This window comes from Bufo bufo, chromosome 1 (assembly GCF_905171765.1).
Source record: "Bufo bufo chromosome 1, aBufBuf1.1, whole genome shotgun sequence".
Taxonomy (NCBI): domain Eukaryota; kingdom Metazoa; phylum Chordata; class Amphibia; order Anura; family Bufonidae; genus Bufo; species Bufo bufo.
Window position 1 is genome coordinate 373,170,328 of NC_053389.1, and position 6,583 is coordinate 373,176,910.

Below are 6,583 nucleotides of genomic sequence, written 5' to 3' on the forward strand. Positions count from 1 at the left end.
GTGCTCCCTCTGGGAGACCCAACGGCAGATGTTTTGTGCCTGAGGAGTTGCGCACTCGGTTGTTGCGAACCTACCATAACGCCAAGACCGCGGGGCAGCCTGGAAAGAATCAGTTGTCCTGGGCTGTTTCACGTCTGTTCTGGTGGCCTTCCCTACGTTCCGACATCGCCGCATATGTAGCGGCATGCTCCGTTTGTGCCCAGAGTAAGTCCCCTCGGCACCTTCCGTTGGGCCTTCTGCAACCCATAGCCACCGGGGAGCGCCCATGGTCACACCTGGGGATGGATTTCATTGTGGACCTCCCTGCATCCCGAGGCCATACGGTCATTCTCATGATTGTGGATCGGTTTTCCAAAATGTGCCACTGTGTTCCTCTCAAGAAGTTACCCTCTGCACAAGAGTTGGCCACGATTTTTGCCAGGGAGGTCTTCCGGTTGCACGGTTTGCCCAAGGAGATTGTGTCGGATCGGGGGAGTCAGTTTGTGTCCAGGTTCTGGCGCGCCTTTTGCTCCCAGTTGGGGATTCATCTCTCCTTCTCCTCGGCCTACCACCCTCAGTCCAATGGGGCCGCAGAACGATCCAATCAGGCCTTGGAGCAATTCCTTCGTTGCTATGTCTCCGATCACCAAGACAATTGGGTTGACCTCCTGCCTTGGGCTGAGTTTGCCAGGAACACGGCGGTGAACTCTTCCTCTGGGACGTCTCCCTTCATGGCCAATTATGGGTTCCAACCTGCCGTGTTACCGGAGGTATTCTCTCCCCAGGATATTCCGGCTGTGGAGGATCACCTTTCCGTCCTACGTGCTTCTTGGGTACAGATCCAGAAGTCCCTTGAGGTCTCTGCGCAGCGCCAGAGACTCCAGGCTGATCGCAGACGAGCGCCTGCTCCTTCCTACCAGGTCGGAGACCGTGTATGGTTGTCCACCCGCAACCTCAACCTTCGAGTGCCCACTCCCAAGCTGGCGCCTCGCTTTGTTGGTCCCTTCCGAGTGCTTCGCAGGGTAAACCCGGTAGCCTATGCCCTTGCGCTTCCTCCTGGCATGCGGATCTCCAACGTGTTTCATGTCTCCCTGTTGAAGCCACTGGTGTGTAATCGTTTCACTTCCTCGGTTCCTCGGCCTCGTCCGGTCCAAGTGGGCAATCGTGAGGAATATGAGGTGAGCAATATCCTGGACTCACGCCTGGTCCGCGGTCGGTTGCAGTTTTTGGTCCATTGGCGTGGTTATGGTCCAGAGGAGCGTTCCTGGGTTCCCTCCGCAGATGTCCATGCTCCTGCCTTGCTCCGAGCCTTCCACGCACGCTTCCCTCAGAAACCGTTTTGTGCTCCGCGGAGGAGGGGCCCTTGAGGGGGAGGTACTGTCATGGTCTTACCTTCTTGCTGTTCTCCTTCGTTTGACATGTGCTGGTGGCCATCTTGGTTTCTGGGTTTCTTGTAGCCTTCCACCCTGCGGCTCCTCCTTCCCACTGGGAGGAGCTGGATGCCTAGCTCATATATATAGGAGGTCTGTGGCTTCAGTTCCTTGCTTGGTCCTCTTGTGTTCACATGCTTCTAAGACTGCTGCTGCTTCTGGTTCCTGATCCTGGCTTCGTCTGACTACCCTGCTGGTTCCTGATCCTGGCTTCGTCTGACTACCCTGCTGGTTCCTGATCCTGGCTTCGTCTGACTACCCTTCTGGTTCCTGACCTCTGGCTTCGCAAAGACTCTGCTCGGTTTCACCATCCGTTTGGACTTTTGCTTTACAGCTTTATCTTCAATAAAGCCTTCTTATTTTCACTTATCTCTTGTTGTACGTCTGGTTCATGGTTCCGTGACAGTCCAACTATAGACATAACTGGGAAAAAGGTCAGAAGAAATATGCCCACCAAAATATATAGTTTTTATTTGAAGGAAGTCTCTCCCTTTCTATCCACACGGACGTTCGCTCATCCGTGTGGATGGAAAGAAAGAGACTTCCTTCAAATAAAAACTACATATTTTGGTGGACATGATATTTCTTGGGCGGCCATTTTGGCAGAGATTACAATTTCCATCACTGGTGAATTTGGTCTCCTAGTAGATGGCGGCTGTCACTGACCTCCGTGGTGCAGATTCAGCTCTTACTGTCCGAGAAGACAAGTGACAGCTGTCAAGTGTATGGCAGCCGATGTGTAATCTGTCTGGCTTGCTGTAATGCAGAAGTATAGCAGGGAGGACGACACCCGGCTCACCCCATGTACAGGAGCCAGGAGTCCGCCTGCTTCTCCACCGTGACAAAGACTGACAGCATGCAGGGTCAAGTCCCAAGGCTTTCTAAAATTAATTTATTCACACTACTAATCCAGTGGATGGAGGTTTTTCCATCTCCTAAAGATGCTCAGGACAAAAAGAAACCCCAGCAGATAAAGAAGACGGGGCTTGTAGTTGTAAGGAATATGAAGATTATTGGCCTCCACTGCTCCAGCAGCGAGCTTCATGCCGGTCAGATTGCAGTGATAAAGCACGGCTCAAGACTCAAGGATTGTGATCTCTATTTCTCCAGAAAACATTGCTCTACTTGCCTGAAAATGATTGTGAATGCTGGTGTAAACCGTATCTCATACTGGCCTTCAGATCCAGAGATGAGCTTACAACAAGAAAGGCTTCATGACAAGGCGGTAGAGAGGTGGAAATCGAACAGTTGAGCTCATGTGTGTGTGCTCTTGCAGCCATTGGCTTGCTACATGGTGCAGTTTGTGGAAGAGACATCCTTGAAATGTGACTTTATACAGAAGATCGCCAGGATAGAACCTGAGTTTACTAGAAGCGCGTTCTATGAGTATCGTCAGGAACAGGTTAAGGAGTATGAATCGCTTTTTTTAATCTTCAATGAAGACATGCACAAAGAGATTCTGAGGTTGATGGGATTGGAAAATCTGTGTGAGGACCCATATTTCATTTGCCTGAGGCAGAACATGAAGGATCTTGTCCTCATTCTTGCTACTGTTGCAGCTAGTGTTCCCAACTACTCAAATTTTGGTTTCTACCTCAGTAAGACCAGTGATGGGAGCCACCAACAGTGACTTACCCAAGAAATTGCACAGCACTGTATAATACAAGCACGACTACTGGCGTATCGAACTGAAGATCACAAAATTGGAGTTGGTGCCGTTATTCGGGCAGAGCGGAAATCTAGCTAACTGGATTGTGATTGGACGGGGTCCATGTACTTTATTGGGTGTGGATAAAATGCTTTCCCTGTGGGCTCGGAATATGCTGATTTTCCACACATGGATGACAACAGGAAAGACAGAGAAATCAAGTTTCGGTACATTATTCATGCAGAGCAGAATGCTATCACATTCAGGTGCCAGGAGATTAATCTTGATGAACAGAGCATGATCTTTGTGACAAAATGCCCATGTGATGAGTGTGTTCCCCTGATTAAAGGTGCTGGCATCAAGCAGATCTATACTGGAGACATGGACAGTGGTAAAAAGAAGGCCGATATATCCTACATGAAATTCTCTGCACTCAGGGGTGTTGGTAAATATAGTTGGCAACAAAATCCCCACAGGGCGAGTACCAGTAACACACAGGCTTCCATGTCTGCAGAAAATGGAGATCTGAAGAACAAAGATGAAGATGATCTATGCTTCAAAAACAAAAGGATGTGTTATGGGCAGAGCTTGTAAACCTGGAGTGTCATTTTAAGTTTTATTTTAGTAAAGATTTTATTTATTGCAGAAACAATTCTATTTTAAGAAGGAAAAAAAAATCTATTTATTTTTGCTGTTAGCGAGATCATTAAAACATGGTTACTGCATGGTTACTTATGGATGCTGCAAGACACGGATCTATGGCCACCAAGCAAGCGACTGTCCAGTAATATGGGAGCAGAAGAAAACGCAGTGAAATACAATCAAATTTCATTAGTCCAGCATCAGATCATTCTGATAATCCTGCACCTCTTTTTTAACGTAGAACCATGTGACTTTACATGACTAAAAGTATGACAGCAGACAGAGGCGGTTCATAAGAGCAGGGTCGGACTGGGAACTTAAAGTGGACCTGGAAAAAATACAAAAAGTGACACCGTTTTGTTGGGTCCAAATTGATGGAAGGCAGGGCCAGCAATACCATATTGTGGAACATTATACCACCCAACAGAGCCAAATACCACAGTTCATCACAAAATACTGCCAGCAGCACAAAATTCATCCCCATAAACTTCCACTGCCCGGCGCCCTGGGCATCGGCCCTCCGGGAGATTTCCCTGTAAGGTCTATGGCCAATCTACCCCTGCATAAGAGTCCTCAAACAGCATTTCATTTCCATCCGGAAGGATCTCTGCCTACATGTTCTATGACCATCCCATAATCCAGAATATTTGATGGTCTAGCGCATTTTTAAGTCCATTTATTAAATCTAAATCTAAGGAATTTTACTGCACTTACAATGTGGTAAATGTTCATATCCAGTGGAATATGATGTTGAAGTGCTGCACTATAGATAAGAAATTTGCATGCTGCTGTATATTTGGACAGCCTAGGGACCCTGCATTTGTTAAACTTGTCTTAGATGGAGGATGTGCACCATATGACTGTGAACGACAGGCACTCAGATGCCTCCACTAAAGGTGACCAAACATTAGATGTAGGGTGAAGGTTGAACAATCATTCCGACCGATGCAGCCATACCCGATATTCCATATTGGCCATGTTCACTGACACCCGCTCAACGACTAATGATCTTTCTGGGAATGTCCACATAAAGACGGTTCACGGGCTGGCCACTTTCAGATTAAAATTTTACACATGGCTGACTACTTTTGAGGCTATGATGGCCTGTCATTGATTGGTAGGCTAAAATGAACATTCATTGTTAAATTTCACCCAGCCAACAATCGATTTGGTTGAAATCAGTCATTGTAATCAGCTTGAGACTATGTATGGCCCTGTAATCTTGCACTTTATCATTGACTCGGGCGTTGTCTACCTGTCATATAACATAATGTTGTATCATTTCATCCATGAACATTTCTGTGTCAGATGTTCTGTTTGTTGCAGGGTTGCTTGTGATTTCCTATACCCAAACAGGAGTCGCAGTATGACCGTGATTTTCATGATGTTTTGTGTTGTTTTACCCTCTGTGCAGCCCCAGTCTTAGGGTTGGTTACTTTTGTACTCATTTCCATTAGGACTTCTGGGCAGACTAGATGGGCCAAATGGTTCTTATCTGCCGACACATTCTATGTTTCTATGTATTGTCTTTCCTGGAACTCCGTCCATGAATCTTTCCATATTAGTCGTTTATTTGTATCAAAATGTTAGATCCTGAAAAGGTACATCATCACATGGATTCTGTGTCCAATGACCTTGGCATGCAGGTTAGAGCGGATATTGGCATGAATCATGCCACTATTGCTGTGAGCTCTGTTCACATGCACAATATACAATTATTGCACCTCTCCAAGCTAAATTTGGGGATATATTGTAGTTCCATTCAACGGATATCCTTGGATCTAAACTTCACAAAGATTCTCTGAGATCAAATCTTCTTCTCCATCAATAAGAACCACGGAGCATCTTGTTATATGACTCCTGATGAAGGACCTGGTTCGCTGATAGGTTCAGTCCTAAACTGGGCACCAAGGATCAACATCATCCATATAACAGCTGTATCTTTGGTTGTCATTAGGGTTGAGCGAACCCGAACTGTAAAGTTTAGGATTTTTGGACCCCGGACCCGCAGCTAAACATTTCAGTAAAAGTTTGGGTTCAGTGTTCGGCACTTTCTTGGCGCTATTTGAAAGCGGTTAACTGTCTGACCATAGAAGCCATCTGTAATAACCGGCGTCACGCACAGGGAGGGAAAATGGAAAGCCCTGCCCAAGGGAGAGGGAAAGGTGGTGACCCCTGACTCACCTTGCGGCTGGCACCTGACTGCCCTGACATCCCTAGACGGGTTCCTCACCCGTGCGGCGATCACGTGCCTAAACCCTGGCTTTCCCTAGAATGAGCCCTAGATAGTGAACGGGCCGGTGGGATCGCTAGTCCGCACCACTGACACTAAGAGGGAAACACCAGGGAGAGGACAGACAATACAGACAAACACATACACCCAGGTGGGCGACCACAGCAGACCACAAAGGTCCAACAGGGATCCAGAGGGTCAGTATAGAAGTCCAGGCAGGAAGCTCTATATCTGGCAACCAGAGAAGTGTGAGAGGGGAATATAAGGAGGTTGGGAGTGCTGGACAAGGAACAGCTGAGGAGAAGGAGCTACAGATCCCTGAGTGAGCCAAAAAGGGTTGCAAAGCAAACCCAGAAAGCTACCATAAGGAAACAGCCCTATCTTACATAGAGCGTGCAGCCAACCGCTGTGACTTCCTGACCCCGGGTATAACGGAGTCAGGCGTGGGTCCTACTAATGGCATGGCTGTGATTGGCCAGAGCAGCATGTGACCCAGCCTCTATATAAGCTGGAGTCACGTAGCGCTGCACGTCACTCTGCTGTTACAAGTGTAGGGAGAGGATGCTGCAGGACTTGTGATTTCAGGGAGAGAATAGGAGAGAATCTAACTCAGCGATATACCTAGAAACAGTTGTGTGGGTGCAGGGCACA

General features: G+C 47.6%; 1 pseudogene; it reads left to right on the forward strand.

Moving 5' to 3' along the window:
* The first annotated feature begins 2,211 nt into the window (after window positions 1-2,211).
* On the forward strand, window positions 2,212-4,368 carry LOC120987015 (annotated as a pseudogene).
* The last annotated feature ends 2,215 nt before the right edge of the window (window positions 4,369-6,583 follow it).